This window comes from Grampus griseus (assembly GCF_964374135.1).
Source record: "Grampus griseus genome assembly, chromosome: 7".
Lineage (NCBI taxonomy): Eukaryota > Metazoa > Chordata > Mammalia > Artiodactyla > Delphinidae > Grampus > Grampus griseus.
The window spans coordinates 90,561,365-90,579,248 of record NC_139001.1 but is presented as its reverse complement, the minus strand read 5'-3'; the positions used below and the strand labels follow the sequence as shown (position 1 = coordinate 90,579,248).

The window sequence follows — 17,884 nt, the reverse complement described above, 5'->3', positions numbered from 1 at the left end:
CCTATGGGCCGAAGCCGGCAGGAAGCCAGCTGACACAGGAGGCTGGGAAACAGCCTGCAGGAGCTGGCTGAGATGTGGAGCAGAGAAGGGAAAGGGCAAGGGATGGCTGGGATGGCAAACGGGTTCAGAACCATAGCATGTCCTGCAGGCTTTGTGCCAAAATAAGGACACCACGACTAATTAGCGTACGGCATCAGGTGAATATTCCAGGAGCTAAATCATGTTTTCCTTCAAGTCAAGGAAAACGTATCTTGAATCTATCCTGGACCAAACAAATAAACAAGTAAAATAAAAATCAAACTCAGAAAAGGAACGTGACAAATGAAGCACAACAGTCTGTGTAAATATCCAGACTTTTTATGGTTAAGTAATTACAACTGAGAAAAATAAAAAACAGAACAAAAGAAAGAAAACAGCTCTAACGGGTGTTCAGAAAGGAAGCTGGGCTTTTGTCACACCTGTTTTGCACACAGTAGGCTCCACATTCAAAACAGAAGCAAATTCTTGCTGAGCTCTTGACATGAAAATAAAAACATTCATCACTTTTCCTCTCAAAATTGTAGACTATAGCAGAACACAATTTTTAAAAGGCTAGCCTAATTTTCTTTCTGGGGAAAAAAAATATTAAGAAAAGACGACTGAAGAGGCAATAGTATATTGCTGCAGGCTCTCTCTCTTAACTGGTTCACTCTATGCACTGAATATGCATAATTCAATTTTAAGAAGTATATTGAAATTATAGAATCACTAGTATAAAATCCAGAAATCCTAGAAAGTAAAAGCCAAACTACTAATGGCTATTTCAGCTTATTAACAGTTAATACTTAGAAGAGATGTAATCTGGGGTAATTGCTGGGGACATTTTGGTTTCTTTTTTTTTCTTCTTTTTTTTAATATTTATTTATTTATTTGGTTGCACCGGGTCTTAGCCGCGGCAGGCAGGCTCCTTAGTTGTGGCACACGGGCTCCTCAGTTGGGGCAGGCATGTGGGATCTAGTTCCCTGACCAGGGATCGAACCCGTGCCCCCTGCACTGGGAGCACAGAGTCCTATCCACTGCGCCACTAGGGAAGTCCCTTGGTTTCTTATATATAAGCTCAATCTGCAAGAATGAGTAACCAGGAAAACTTCCAGAGAAGTGTAGCAGTGATGCCATATGTAACAGAGGCGTACATAGTGCTTCCTTCAGGGAAGGAGACACTCAAAACAGAGAGAAATGTGAGCAGGCGCTTAAAGAGAAAAATGTAACGTGTGGTTTCTGATAGCTATTCTGCTTCAGACACAAGTGGGCTTTGCTGGTCAGTCCTAGCAGACAGGGTAAGACTGAAGCATCCAAAATGCAGTACGGGTGGGCGGTAACTGTCTCATACAGCAGAGGGTGGCGGGTGGAGCTCCAGAGAGCTGGATCGAGCTGTAGATTTACAGAGGTCCAGTCTGAGAACATCGTCATATCTACAGGGTCAAGCGAACAAACGCCATATTTAAAAGCTGCAGCCTCAGAGGGCGAAGGGGCTTCAAGACAATACCCAGGGCCCTCAGTGGTGGAAGGAGCGCTGTGAAAGGGAATCTAGGGGCTGGTGATGCTGTGAAATCCAGACTGGCCAGCCGGCATTGGGAATAAGGGGAATGTCACATGTGAGCAGCATGGGTAAAAGGTGAGTGACCAAGGCAGGGATCAAACAGAGAAGCCCAGTTATTAAAAACTGGAGAAGAGAAAGATTTCAGTGATGATGAGGTTGGGGAGAGAAGCCTTGAGAAGGAGTCAGGTGTGGAAGGGCTTACCTCCCTCCCTCCCAGAGCCATTTTCTTAATCCTTTTAAGGCTCAGGTTCTCACTATAGGCAAGTGCCCAGGGCCCATAAGCTTTTCCAGGTTTTATCAAATGGTTTGAGAGCTGGAAAAGAAACGGTTTGGGGCTCTAAAATACAAAGAAAATTGCAAAATGAAATTATTAAATATTTCAAAAGGAAAATTAGATGAATCTCTTTCATTTTGCATAACAAAACATTGTATATTTCATGTGAGACACGGCTGCATTTTTTTCCGTGTTTGACAGAATGTGGGATGAGGCCTCTAAGAGGCCTATATAATCCAGGGGTTATATAGCCCTTGAGTTGGCCCGTCTCCAGCCTGGCATAGTTCAGGCAGAGAAGGTCAAGGGTGCTAAAACTTCGGGAAGGTTGGACAGGCAGGGAGGGGAAGGCAAAAAAACCAAACCACCTAGGCTAGAAATGCGGGGGTGGGGGGGGGGAGGAAGGCTTGGGGGGAGGGTGTTTGGCACCATTGCAGAGGTTGGGATTGACAGGCTGCTGGGAGGTGAAGGCGCAGTGTCCCCGGAGGTGGCGTGGTCTGGTTTCTAATTTTGGAAATGGCCATACCAGGATTTCCAATTTGGCAGCCAGGCTGGCAGCGAAGGGCTCTGAATAGCAGAGAGAACCATCTGGAGGCAGGTGGCCATTCAGTGTTGTGTAGGGGTATGGATGCAGATTTGGCAACAGCTAGACAGCAGGGCTTAGTTTCTAAAGCAGGGAGATGGCAGAACGGGAGGGAAGAGAGTGGGAGAACTCAGTCCTTCTGAGGCTGCAGAGCAGGGGAAAAGCAGCAAGTCAGGGAACACTGAGGCACGGAGGTTCCAAGGCTCCCGGGTTCACCTAGCGTCTGATTGGCCGCAGGACAGTCCCAGGAACACCGCTGCAGCTCACCCAGTGGGCCCTATAGGGCTTCTAGATTGCTGGTCTGGGAGCAGGGCCCAATTCTACATGCTTCCCCTTGGAGGAGGAGTGCCTAGTCTGAGGGAAACAGAAGTCCTTCCGAGATTCTGCTGGAGGCAGGGCCCCTTAATATTTCCAGAGAAAACGCCATGCAGCTGCCATTTCTTGAGTCAGGGTCAGAAGGAAGTGGAGTGAAGTGACCCCAATTTTCGGGGAGAAGAAGGCCAGAGAGGCAGGGATGCGTGGGCGTTGCAGGGACAGATGTTTAAACAAACTCCTCTAGCCAGAAATTGCCCTGATAGGCATTAGGGTGTGTCTCTCTGGGAGGGGACTGAAGACCCTGACCCGGAGGCATTGTGATGACTGAGCAGAGGTAAAAGAGGAGGAGACAGAGCTGCTACACCTCTAGAGCCATTTGGGGCTGCTGCAGAGGCTGCTGACCCTGGCTGGAGAGCACAGTGGAGAGCTCCAGCCTTCCCCTGGGACTGTCTCCAGGGTCCAGAATCAACCGCAACTTCTTGGGTTACCTGAGAAGCAGAGAAGGGGCAAGGCCAGTGCACCAGCAGAGGAGAGAGAACTTAGCTGGCCAAGCTGAAGAAGGGAGAGGTCATCAGGGACTGCTAGATCATGGCAGCAGCGAACGCCTGGATCCTGGCACAGTAAAAATATTTCCAGCAACCGTAAGTGACCTTGGATGAGAGTTCTCAGGGCACATCTGGAGCGATGCTGTAGGGGCTTTGGGTAATCTTGTAGAAGAGAACATTTTGGATGTTTTTCTCCTATTACACTGTGAATAGAGGACTTGCAAGTTGGGTGACCAAGCTTTTTCCAAGACGATATATTGTGTAGGTAGAGGTATCACTATTTCTCATTAACTGGGCATTACTGATCCAGAATCTAGGATTGCTGATGGTTTAAGGGCCTCAAAGTGTTTCAGACTTGGTTAAATTTAGTATTTAATTAAATGTCTAGAAAATGTAACAGTATGCCAACTAGTGAACTGCTGCAACTCAACCCTTACTCTTCACGTGGTGATAGAAGAACAACAAAAGTCCTCCCTCCTATAGCAGACCCGACAGATTATGCAAAGGACGAAAGCATTAAATATATGAATGTGTTTGAAACAAGGGAGCAACTTGAAATATTTGACATAATGTGGTTGAGGACATGAAAATAAGGGTTAAGACTTAAAAGACTTAAAAGACATAAGATCCTGTTCTCAGAGTTCTGGGCAGGTCCTGTTCTCAGTTTTCTGAGAATGGTTTTTGAGTGATAAGTACATGAAGTTTACTGGCCCTTTTTTTTTTTGCTACAGGCATCACTACACAAGAGTTGTAGGTATAATGCTAGTGTTCTGAAGTTTTTAGATCCTTAAAAAGTGAATAATAATATAATGCAAAAGTACTACAAAAGTAGGAATTCATATGCAAGATGAAAAGCCAGAGATAGAAGAAATGGAGACAAGGGAACAGAAAATGAAATTACATGTAATTTACAGGTAATTTACAGGTTATTCAACAAGGGTTTTAGTGTTTTCCTCCAAATAAAAGGCCTAATATTTATAACAATGAAAAATTAACAAATGAGTTGTTCTTTTCTTTCCACCTAAATTCCAAAAACTAAATGTTAAGTGTCTGATCACAAGTGTTAGCTTGTGGGAAGTAAGACCTGAGTTTGGTTCCCTTGAAGAAAATTTAAGACAGGAAGGGATAATGGTTAGAAAAACATGCGGAAGCCAGCTCACTGAGAGAAGAGCTTGGTGGACCACATTAACAAGGGTAGGGGTATGAGCAAAATGTTCAGGGAAGCTCAGAGAGCACACCACTTAGGATTCATGAAGAATACAATGTTTGCTAACAAGCACATTATTACCTTTTTTTGCTCTCTAAACTGAAGATAATAATGGATTTGTTCATCGTTTGCCACTGTATGTTTTAGGTTTTGACAGAATTGGAAAATGATAATACAAAACAGAGTAGTGGCATGCAAGGCAGTGGCAAGTCCATTGTGCCATGAAATGGAAGGAGCTGTGATGTTTAATTTAGAAAAGAGGAATAAGATGCTGCAGTCACTAAAATATCAAAGTGGAGTGCTTGGATAGCTCCTCAGACAGAGCCTCATAGGGCTGAGTCAAGAAGATTCAAAATCTGGTCCTCATCTGCATGCATTAAGGTCAGAGAATAAATGGCTCTTCTGATCTTTACTAGCTGCTGACCTATTATCTACAATAAGTAGAACTTCCAAGTCAGCCACACTCATTGAGAAATCTGAATGGTTTCCTACAGAAAACTGAAAATGAGCACCAAAATGAGTATCATAAAGTTTCTTGGCATCTAAGGAGTTGGATGGTCATAATGGCTAATGCCTTAGCAATGCAAATATGAGTGGAAGCACACTATGCTCTACATCAGTGATAGAGCTGTTACTTATTTCTCTATCTATAAAAGTCACTTATGGCTGCAATAAACTAAAACCTATTTTTCTTTTTCTTTTTTTTTTTGGCCACATGGCACGCGGGATCTTAGTTCCCCGACCAGGGATCAAACACGCGCCCCCTGCAGTGTCCTAATCACTGGACTGCCAGGGAATTCCCAACTAAAACCTATTTTAACAACCTAGTTTTCCAACAGGTATCCAGCTAGTAGGAAATCAGATCAAGAAAGGGAGTTCTTTAGGGGATTGATAATATAGCACCAAGCTTTAATCCAGGTTTATTGACCATAGAGCCATCTTTTACTTTGCCAAACGATCACATTTTTGTTAGCATTATTTACAAGCCATATTTACTCTATTTACTATTATCAGTGGATAAAGTCACCAAATACTTCAAGAAAAGAATGATATATCCTAATACTGCAAAGAGATCAAGCCTAGGGGAAAGACTCTGATAATACCTTGACGAGCAGTCTGACATCCTTGTGGTGGAAGTTTATTGAACCACTCCCCAACTAGAACTCAGTCAAGTATCAAGAGTCCCCAAGTACCACTCATTTCTTAACTCCCAATTGGAAATCTACTTGAAGGATTTATTGCAGTTTGATTCCTTGAGCCTATTACATTCATTAGTGCCTAACAATGGTTGATTAGCAAAAGAAAGGGCATGAGTGCTAAGGGGTTGACAGAGCTAAAAGGCCTGGGCAAAAATTACATGTAATTTTCACCCTTTCTGTCACATACCATAAAGTTAACACAGACCCACAATGAGTACAGCAACTAATATTAACTGGTTTTTGTTCATGTTTGGAGAACGAGAAATTCTGCACTAATAATTTCCTCTCCCCACAGGCCCCAACACATCAATGCTCACTTCCACTTCTGTTTTTTTAATTCTTGGCCTAAGGCAACTTCGATTATGCGGATCCTATCTCCTTCCTGAAAATCTAGGTGGAGCTGCTTGTATTCCACGCACGTTTTTCTGTGTTAAAACACGTGAATAAGATTGCCAATGTAGTATCGTGGTCACCTTTCTCTGAACTCCGTGAGGCAGTCCCCTCATCTCTTAAGACATCTGCTTAGACATAGCCCTATTTACCACCAACGTCCAGTCTCGGGAGCCTGCTCTTCCGTGCTTCACAAGCATCCTCAGCAGCCCCTCGGCAGACCCCTCCCCTCCTAAGCCTGAGATTTCAGGTTCATCTCCAACCGAAAACCGCTCCACCGTGGCACTTCATCTTGTCTACCACACTGCTGTCTTTATCTTTATCCCTCTTTGGAGACTGTATACTGCTGTTTTGTTTGGGCAGTTCATACGGCTCTTGGCTCGCAACAAGAGCTTGGTACAAGTTGTACCTTGGCTTTCTAGCCTGGTACAGCTCTAAAGAAACCGTGCACAGAAACGGCAGTCGCCTCTCACCCGACGTGGTCAATCAGACCAGCTACGAGGAGCTATTCAGTGGGGTTTTTAGTTAAGGAAAGTTTGACGCTGGGCCGAGGAGGCGAGGGGCGGGGGGGAGGAGGCGTCCTCACCAGGCGAGACTCGGCCCGGGATGCGGAGCCCGCCGGGCTAGTAGCCCAGAGCCCCGCGCAAACAGCGGCGGCTACATTCAACCCCCAGTCTGATCCGATCCGGCCCGGCCCGGAAGTGCCCGGCGCCGGAGGGAGGAAGGGAGGGAGGAAGGGCCTTGCGAGCAGACGCTGCCGCGCGCACGCGCCGTCGCGGGCTGGGGGCTGGAGTCGCAACTCGGAAGCCGGAGCCCAGACGGGCCCGGGGCGGGGGGGCGGGAGCCTGCGCGGGGGCGGGAGCGCCGGAGACGGCCGCCCCTGGCGGCGGGTTTGTTTATCCCGGGGAAGAAGTTTAGGAGCGAGAGATAGGGAAGGAGGGCGGGCCGGGGAGGAGGGATGCGGTTCGGCGGAGGCGGCCGCCACAGGGACTCGCCGCCATCACCTCAGCCGCCTCAGCCGGAGAGGAGCCGCCGCCGGGGCTGCCCGCCGCAGCCCCGCACGTCCGGGTAGGTGCCCCTCCCCCTCCGGGGTCCCGACCGCAGCCTTGGTCGCTGGCTGCCCCCTCTTTCCTGGGACTCACCTGCACTGAAACCCAGCGACCTCCTCCTCTCCCATTTCGGCGCCCCCATCCCTCTCGGTCTGGGACCCCCGCTCCTGAGGCGTGCCTTCCGCCCCCGCCCTTCAGCCCCACCTCCGCCCCCCGGACCTCCCTAACCTCGCGCGTCTCTACTTCCCCTGGGAATTACCCCTCCCCCATTGATCTCCCAGCTTCCGTCTACCAGGATCCCCCCGACTTTCCTCCACAAGCCTTGCGCCTTTTTTCTTTTCCATTCTCCCCCCTTTGTACCTGTAGACCTCCTCGCCCGCACCTTGATACCTTGTCCCTTGGCAGTACTGCCCAAAGCGAGAAACTGCAGGCCACCCCCGCATTCACGTCCATCCCTCCTTATCCCAAACGTATACGCCTGAAACAGTCCCCACTAGCCCATTTTAGGGTGAATTCTCAGCTCTCCAGCCAGGCCACTCGGTGCCTTCACCCCAGTGGTCATGCCCTCAACCTGCCTACCTCCAGGCACACATTGCCCTCTCATCCGTTCTCTCTCCCCAGGTACATCAAGCTCACTCTGCAGTTCAGGGTCCAAGTCCTGACTTACCCCTTTCTGCTCCCTTCTGCTGCCCTTTCCCCTTACAGTTCTTCTTGCATTGATGCATTTGTGTACTGAATCACAGAAATGGGAGGAGATGGGTGGGATTTCCTCTCTCAAAGCAGTAGATCCAGTAGAAATAGGATTCACCTTCTGCTTAGCCCAACTTTTGGCATCTTTCTCTGTGAATAGTGCCATTCAGCCATACTTTTGAGGCTTCTGATGATTTGTCTGTATTTGAATACTCCTGGGCCTAGGTTGTTTTATTGTAGTACTCATCTTCCCAGTTTTTCCATATAGCTGAACCTCCTGTTTCTTAGACTGGAAACTTAAGTAATAAAAGGTTCATACCTTGGAAAATTACATTTCTCCTGCCATAATGGGAAAGGTGGAATATTTCAAATTATCCTTCTATTATTCTTGAGAGAAATGGTGCCTAGTGGTTAAGAGCTCAGACTCTGTAGCTGAACTGCCAGGATCTAAATCCCTGCCTTTCTGTCTACCAGGTCTGGCCTTGGGCAAGTTATTTAATCTCAGTATTCTTACAGCTGTAGAATAGGGTTAGTGATGTACTTCATAAGATGGTGGTGATAATTGCATAACTTAATGCAGGTAAAATACAACAGTGCCTGGTAAGAGTTCAATAAATGTTCTTTATCATCATCTCTTAGCTTGACTTGGTTTGGCTATTGGTAGGATAATTTTGAGAGAGGAAGGGGGAATGGAAAACTGTCTTTTTGCTCTTTTTTATTTAACACCTCTTTTGAGGTAGCTATGATTCATATTTTGTTACTCTATAAATTAGTTCCTTCTGGTGTGAAAAGTACAGTTTTAGCTCCCTATTTTCAGGTGAGTTACCAGGCTACATGCAGTCCCATTTTCAGGTACCTGTTTGGAAATTTTTATCTTTGTTTTGGGAATAACTGAAGTTGAATTATGTAGCAGATTTATCATAGGGAAAAATGAGGATTTTTGCCAATGAGAATTTTAGTACTACAATTAAATACTCAAACCTGGTTGGATACTTCACACCTACCTGTCCTTTATGTTGAATTGCTACTCAGGATAGAGCTTTGGCTTCATTCCAAAGACTGGTGGCTTTTCTCTTACTAACATGTTATGTTTTATTCACATGACCATGCCTTGATGTGTCCAAAAGTTTACTCTTTAAAACCCTGACAATTTCTGTCATATTTGCTTACCTCCTGTGCGTTATTATTCTTTTGATACATTTTTTAAACACCTCACAAAAAAAATCTGAATAGGTACTGTTAACTCAATGTTGTTGTAAGTAGTAAAAGTTTGAAATCACAATTTGCTGTCCCAATTACACATAAAAATGTGTGCATATGGAACTATCAAAGTAAAGTTGTTTGCCTGTGTATAGCTTAAAATATTTTTTGTGTGTCACCAATGGAATGTTCATTAAACTTTGGGTAACACTGCCTTTGCTTATGCTATTCCCTGGCCTAGAATAACCTTTGCTCTTTCCCCTGCATATTCGAGTTCTACTTATCTTTCACCTCTTACTATTTTCATAGTTCTTGCCAACATTGGTTTCTATTCCTTGGCTTTCCTACTGTCTGTATTCTGCATTTGGCTTTGAATAATGCAGACTGCCCCAGTTCAATAAAAATGACTCCCATAGAATCATACTTTTAAAGTTTGTAGAAACTTTGAAGGGGTGGAATAGAATTGATCATTAGTATCTGCTCTGTGCTGAGCACTATTCCTTTGGTTTTGTAAATATTCATTCTTTCCAAAAATATTTAATGAGCACCTACTTCATGCCAGGCATTGGGCATACACAAGAGCAGCCCTTCCCAACTGGGGTTCCAGTAAATATTAAGCCCTAATGTTCTAAAGTATCCAAGGTATGTAATAACTACTCTCCTGTGCACCTAAAATGGTCGTATGTCCCATTCTTGAGAGAGAGAACTGAGGAAATAGTTACTTAACTCAGTTTCTGTAGGGTTTAAGTCTTTGAGAAAAGCTCCACCAGAGAATAATAGCACAGACTGCTTTTTTTGTAATTTATATCAGTGTGGCACTGGCAGACAATAAGCAAGTAAGAAGATAAAATTATCTTATAAGAGCACTGATAATGTTAAAAACACTTATAACCGCTAATACTTATAAAGCACTATGCCAGCCACTCTTTCAAATGATTTATATATATTACCTTGTTTAACCTCTCAACAATCCATTGAAGAAGGCTTTATTATATCTCCATTTCACAAATGAGGAACCTGAGAATCAGATTACTTCCACAAAATCACACAGCTAAGTAAGCAATGGAGCCAGACAATATGGTTGTAGAGACTGCTACCCTTCGTTGCCTCTCAGACCTTCCAACCTTCCAATTTTTTGTTGGTTACTTTAGACAAGATTCTTCACCTTTCTGAAAAATCGTTTTTTTTTTTAAATCTCAACAATGAGATTCCCCTGTCTTTTAGGTTGTTTAGGGGAGTAAAGAAGATTTAACTTTGTAAAGCACCTGGTATACAGATGTATCCCAAGTCTTATATATGACTAGATATCGCAGGCATTTGCATTTCGGTGGTCCTGGTCACCATTTTGTTTCCTGACTTAGGTTTATTCACTTAGCAAAAGTTTATTGAACATCTGATCTGTGCCAGGCACTTGCTAAGCTGTGGTGACACACGTTATGGAAAGAGTGTACCTGTATTCATGATGGCAAAACTCTGTTGGGGAATAGAGAAACTAAGCAAATTATTACAAAAATAATAATTACAGTTACGATAACTTCCACAAAAGAAAATTATTGTAAACAACAAAAGCTCACTAATGTATCAGAGAACGTTTGTCTGAAGAAATGACTTTCAGGCCGAAGTCTGAAGGATGAACTGGAGTTACCCAAGCAATGCTGGCGATTTCAGCTTTCTAGGACTGAAAAGTCCTGTGGAGACTGGACCTTAGCACATAAGGCTGGGTGATATGAAATGAGACAGGAGCAGATCACAGTGGTCAATTATTGCTAAGCTCTTTGTACTTAATCCTAAGAGCAGTGGGAAGCCACTGGACAATGTTAAACAGCTGAGTAAGTTACTTAAATTTTTGCTTTAAAAACATCACTTGGCTGCTCTGTGGAGGACAGATTGGAGAGGCAAGTGTAAAAGCAGGGAGATGAGTTAGGCCAGGGCTCCTCAAACTTATCTGTGGTGAAGGACATGTTTTGTTTTGTTTTACTTTCTAGTTTGTGCTGGTACTTTAGTAATACACAGTAAAATGGATGTTGTGGCAGTGTCTGTCAAATTGCTATAAAAATTTCTAAATGCTGCCTCTCAGTTTCTGTATTTACCTTGTCTCACGCCAATAACAGTAGTTCATGGGTCAGTATTGGTCCACAGCTCACACTTTGAGCAGAATTGAATTCACCTATTATAGTCATTTAGGCAAGAGATGATAGAATCTCGGTCCAGACTGGTGGTGATAGAGATAAAGCAGCTGGATTTGACAAATATTTGGGAAGTAAAGTTTAGGATTTGGTGATGGATTTGATTTGAGGGTCTACGGAGAGGAGAAGGCCGATTTCCAGGGTTAGTGGTTCTTGTGCTTAACCTGGGGGAATATTGGGGGAGGAGCAGTTTTTTGTTAGTTTATGGAAACGGAGGAGTATTGATCATAATTCAGTTGGGAATAATCAGTACATAGCTGATAATGGATGTTTCAGTATGGAAGGTGGGGGATGAGATTGCCTAAGGAGAGAGTATATAGAGAGAAGATAAAGGGACGTGGTCCCCTATGATTCTTCAACATTTAACGTTGAGGAAAAGAAATGGAGCAAAGGAGACTGAGAAGATATAGCCAGAGGTTGGAGGAAAATTTCCTTAGCGTCACTGAAGTCAAGGCAATAGACCAAAAAAGGAGGGTGTGGCTAATCTGCTATGTTGATTGAAGCTGAGAAATCAATTAAGTTGGGAACTAAAGAGTACACATTGCATTTAGTGACAGGGAGAAAATTTTATGTCTCAGTCGTCAGTCCATCCATAAACTATTAGATGATTTTTGTCTTAATCTGCCAAAGCCACAATTCTAAATTTAGGGTAGAATTTTATCTGTAACATGAACCATGTCTTCCTTCCTGAGCTCAGACCCATGTTTCTATTTATCACCATCTGGGTGTTCTATAAGCATCTCAGACTCTACAACTTGTTCATTCAGAACCTACTCAAATAGAATATGTTTTTTAAGTACTGTATATTAGGCAGTAACTATTAGACTTTTAGGAATGCAATTAGACCTCAGAGTCTAGGGGCAATGGACAATTAAATATTGTTCAGTGTGATTAGTGCTGTCATAGCAGTTTATTCAGGTTGCCTTGTAAGCACAGAAAAGGAACCTTAAGGAAGGCTTTCTAAGGAAAGTAGAGTGTTGGGCAGAGTGTTTCTGAAGGACAAGTGGAGAGATGGAAAGGGCAATGCAATGGTAGAGGAGTTTAATTTGAAAGCATGCAAGTTTGCTGTTTTGCTTAATGTCATCACTACCCATTTAGTCACCAAACATGGAGTTATCTTCAGAGTGTCTTCAAGATTTAAAGATTTTCCAATAGAATTAGAAATGAAAAAGGAGAAGTAACAACTGACACTGCAGAAATACAAAAGATCATGAGAGATTACTACAAGCAACTTAATGCCAATAAAATGGACAACCTGGAAGAAATGGACAAATTCTTAGAAATGCACAACTTGCTAAGACTGAATCAGGAAGAAATAGAAAATATGAACAGACCAATCACAAGCACTGAAATTGAAACTGTGATTAAAAATCTTCCAACAAACAAAAGCCCAGGACCAGATGGCCTCCACAGGCGAATTCTATCAAACATTTAGAGAAGAGCTAACACCTGTCCTTCTCAAACTCTTCCAAAATATAGCAGAGGGAGGAACACTCCCAAACTCATTCTACGAGGCCACCATCACCCTGATACCAAAACCAGACAAGGATGTCACAAAGAAAGAAAACTACAAGCCAATATCACTGATGAACATAGATGCAAAAATCCTCAACAACATACTAGCAAACAGAATACAACAGCACATTAAACGGATCATACACCATGATCAAGTGGGGTTTATTCCAGGAACGCAAAGATTCTTCAATATATACAAATCAATCAACGTGATACACCATATTAACAAATTGAAAGAGAAAAACCATATGATCATCTCAATAGATGCAGAGAAAGCTTTCGACAAAATTCAACACCCATTTATGATAAAAACCGTTCAGAAAGTAGGCATAGAGGGAACTTTTCTCAACATAATAAAGGCCATATATGACAAACCCACGGCCAACATCGTCCTCAGTGGTGAAAAAGTGAAAGCATTTCCACTAAGATCAGGAACAAGACAAGGTTTCCCACTCTCACCACTCTTAATCAGCATAGTTTTGGAAGTTTTAGCCACAGCAATCAGAGAAAAAAAGGAAATAAAAGGGATCCAAATCAGAAAAGAAGAAGTAAAGCTGTCACTGTTTGCAGATGACATGATACTATACATAGAGAATCCTAAAGATGCTACCAGAAAACTACTAGAGCTAATCAGTGAATTTGGTAAAGTAGCAGGATACAAAATTAATGCACAGAAATGTCTGGCATTCCTATACACTAATGATGAAAAATCTGAAAGTGAAATCAAGAAAACACTCCCATTTACCACTGCAACAAAAAGAATAAAATATCTAGGAATAAACCTACCTAAGGAGACAATAGACCTGTATGCAGAAAATTATAAGACACTGATGAAAGAAATTAAAGATGATACAAATAGATGGAGAGATATACCATGTCTTGGATTGGAAGAATCAACATTGTGAAAATGACTCTACTACCCAAAGCAATCTACAGATTCAATGCAATCCCTATCAAACTACCACTGGCATTTTTCACTGAACTAGAACAAAAAATTTTACAATTTGTATGGAAACACAAAAGACCCCAAATAGCCAAAGCAATCTTGAGAACGAAAAATGGAGCTGGAGGAATCAGGCTCCCTGACTTCAGACTGTACTACAAAGCTACACTAATCAAGACAGTATGGTACTGGCACAAAAACAGAAAGATAGATCAATGGAACAGGATAGAAAGCCCAGAGATAAACCCATGCACATGTGGTCACCTTATCTTTGATAAAGGAGGCAGGAATGTACAGTGGAGAAAGGACAGCCTCTTCAATAAATGGTGCTAGGAAAACTGGACAGGTACATGTATAAGTATGAGATTAGATCACTCCCTAACACCGTACACAAAAATAAGCTCAAAATGGATTAAAGACCTAAATGTAAGGCCAGAAACTATCAAACTCTTAGAGGAAAACATAGGCAGAACACTCTATGACATAAATCACAGCAAAACTCTTTTTGACTCACCTCCTAGAGAAATGGAAATAAAAACAAAAATAAACAAATGGGACCTAATGAAACTTCAAAGCTTTTGCACAGCAAAGGAAACCATAAACAAGACCAAAAGACAACCCTCAGAATGGGAGAAAATATTTGCAAATGAAGGAACTGACAAAGGATTAATCTCCAAAATTTATAAGCAGCTCTTGCAGCTCAATAACAAAAAAACAAACAACCCAATCCAAAAATGGGCAGAAGACCTAAATAGACATTTCTCCAAAGGAGATATACAGATTGCCAACAAACACATGAAAGAATGCTCAACATCATTAATCATTAGAGAAATGCAAATCAAAACTACAATGAGATATCATCTCACACCAGTCAGAATGGCCATCATCAAAAAATTTAGGAACAATAAATGCTGGAGAGGGTGTGGAGAAAAGGGAACACTCTTGCACTGCTGGTGGGAATACTACGGGGCATATACCCTGAGAAAACCATAATTCAAAAAGAGTCATGTACCAAAATGTTCATTGCAGCTCTATTTACAATAGCCCGGAGATGCAAACAACCTAAGTGTCCATCATCGGATGAATGGATAAAGAAGATGTGGCACATATGTGCAATTGAATATTACTCAGCCATAAAAAGAAACGAAATTGAGCTATTTGTAATGAGGTGAATGGACCTAGAGTCTGTCATACAGAGTGAAGTAAGTCAGAAAGAGAAAGACAAATACCGTATGCTAACACATATATGGAATTTAAGAAAAAAAAATGTCATGAAGAACCTAGGGGTAAGACAGGAATAAAGACACAGACCTACTAGAGAATGGGCTTGAGTATATGCGGAGGGGGAAGGGTAAGCTGTGACAAAGCGAGAGAGTGGCATGGACATATATACACTACCAAACATAAAATAGATAACTAGTGGGAAGCAGCCGCATAGCACAGGGAGATCAGCTCAGTGCTTTGCGATCATCTAGAGGGGTGGGATACGGAGGGTGGGAGGGAGGAAGATGCAAGAGGGAAGAGATATGGGAACATATGTATATGTATAACTGATTCACTTTGTTATAAAGCAGAAACTAACACACCATTGTAAAGCAATTATACTCCAATAAAGATGTAAAAAAAAAAAACAAAAAAGATTTAAAGATTTTGTTTGTTATTGTCAAAGGTGGTGTTTTGTTTTTGTTGGTTAGCTTTATAATTTATTATATCTATACTTATGGAATAATTAAGTAATAGTAGAATGTAAATATTTCTGTTATGCTTTAATGATTTTTTTTTCTGAATGGGAGAAATTTTATACATACAACTTTTTCTCAGATTTAGCAAATTAAAATTAAAGCCTTGGTAAGGATTGCTAAGAATTTACTGCTAAACATCAGTTATATGGTCAATGATGGTGTTTTGGGCTCAGTGGTATAATAACACTCCCCTGATACCTTAAATGCTATTTTAGGTAGTTGTCTAAATGTCCCTAGACTTAAGTCTTACATCATAGTATAACACAGTTCATCTTCAGGAATTACTTTATGAAGAATACTGTAGTTGGCAAAACCTTAATTGACAAGAAAATAGTGTATTAGAAGGGTAAATGATGTTAAAATGGATTTTAAAAACACAGTAAATAAAGGTTCTATAAGACATCTGTTTTAAAATAACAGGAAGATAGGGTCAATCAAAATTTTTGCTTCTGAAATACCTTCTTGAGTTTTTGTAGAAACATCATTGTGTTATTCTGATCTGCTAAGGCAGTCTTCCTTATATTTTATATTAAGAAAGTTGTAACTTAAAAATTTTATTTTTATTAGTTCCTACTGGCTTTTACTCTTGTCTTCTCCCTGGTTTTTTTAAAAATCTTAATAAATTCTTGTACGACAACTATATATTTTTCATATATTATGGTTCTTATAGGTATACTTTCCCAGGCCTTTTGTTTATATGCATAAGTAGAATTCTTCTGATATTCTTCAGACTTGCCTACATGTTCTAAAGGACAGAATAATTATTAGCATTAAATTCTGAATTATATAACTCTGTGAAACAGCACTTTACATACATAAAAAATAGCAGTTTTTAAAAAATTTGACCTACAAATATAAAATTGCATTACCTCAGACTTTGGTTGGGGTATGTTGTTTATACACTTGAAGGGAAAGTAATATAGTAATAAAAATACTTAGGAGTAACAAATACAAAAGAAAGAGGTTTCACTCTGATATTAGGTAATGCAAAGTCTCAAAGGTTGTAGTGTAACTGAAATGTAGTATGAGGCTTTTAAAATCTTATTTGAGATATGTTAAAAGAAGATACTGTGTTTCCTGTTTGGGTATGTTTTCTAAGCAAATTTCAGTTTTTCCTTGTGAAAATGCATTTTAATCCCCTCCCTTTTGCCCCATCAAAATTAAGTGATTTTTAAGGTAAAGCGTGCTCAAGGTGGTTTTTTGTTGTTGTAATTTGGATGCAATTTTTGGTGTTTTAGTGGGAAATTACCCTGAAAGGTAGTTTTCATCCAATAAGACAAAGGCAACCCCCCCCCAAAATATTGAATATTAATTAAGTCATCCTGAAATTACCAAGGCAAGTATTGACACAGGAATATTTAAATGAATTGAATTTTATTTAATTAAAATTTTTTGGTGGTCACTCTTAGTATCAGTTTAAACCTTTGTTAACCAGTTATTTAACATTGTGGTTAAGTTCAATATGTCCAGTTTTGTTAGAAAAGCTCAAGTAGGGCATGGGCACACACCAAGCATATTTAGTTATTTGCATTCAAAGTGTATTTTTTAAAAAGTGAAGATACTTTTTCATGTCAGCATTTTATCAGTGGCATTTGAGAACTGGCTTGAATCAAGTGGTACTTGGGAGGTATCTTGAGTTATGCTTTACTGTTGATAATTTTTATTTTCTCAGGTGTCTCATTTTCACTGTTGTTTTGTCTGCCTGCCTTCTCCCCAGCCAAAGTCCTTTATTTGTTCATCAAATTGTATAATGAAACCAGTTATTTTTCCCTAGTAGAATATAACCAGGTTTAGTTGAACATGGGCCTGAGAAACTGACAACTTACTACAGTGTAAATGGAATATCCTCATAGATCATTTTGGTTTAAAGGGGAAAAATGCCCTTTTTTAAAGCATTTGTACCAGAGTTGTCAAGTACTTTAGATATTTTATCTCATTTACTTCTTATCACTAACCCATGAGGGTCATACCATAAGTTTTTGAATCGTACTTGCCTGCAATTACCAGATGCACCACTGCTTTATGTACGCCACAGAGAGACAGCACTGTCAGTTAAAATTGTAAAATGCCATCAATTTTAGATATGTTAAAATATGAAAAAAATATGGGTATCCTAGAATTTATTAACCGTGCCATTAGTACTGCTTCATTTTATGGTTATCACGCAAGGTCTTCAAAATAGCTAACCTCCCAGCGTCAGGTGAAGTCAGGATAAATTTAGTTTTGCTTAACTTCAGAGATCTCTGGGCAGTATAGCACAGAGGTTAATAGAGTGCATCCAGTCTGCTTTTTAGTAGCTTTGTGACTTTAGGTAAGTTACTTAGCATCTCTGCCTCAGTGTTCTCATCTGTAAAATGGAAAGGATAACTACTTCCCTTGTAAGAGTTACAAGAACCAAATGAGTTATATTTACATTTAGAATAGTGCTTTCCACATAAGTTGCTTTGTGTAAATGTCGTTTAATTAAAAC

At 41.2% G+C, this 17,884-nt stretch overlaps 1 protein-coding gene across 2 annotated transcripts in view; it reads left to right on the top strand.

Moving 5' to 3' along the window:
• Positions 1-6,958: 6,958 nt before the first annotated feature.
• Positions 6,959-17,884, top strand: part of SPOPL (speckle type BTB/POZ protein like) — a 62,543-nt gene continuing 51,617 nt past the window's right edge. For both annotated transcript variants that reach the window (XM_082658208.1, XM_082658209.1), the window contains exon 1: positions 6,959-7,157. The gene's annotated coding sequence lies outside the window, so the exon portion shown is untranslated. The remainder of the gene's footprint in view (positions 7,158-17,884) is intronic.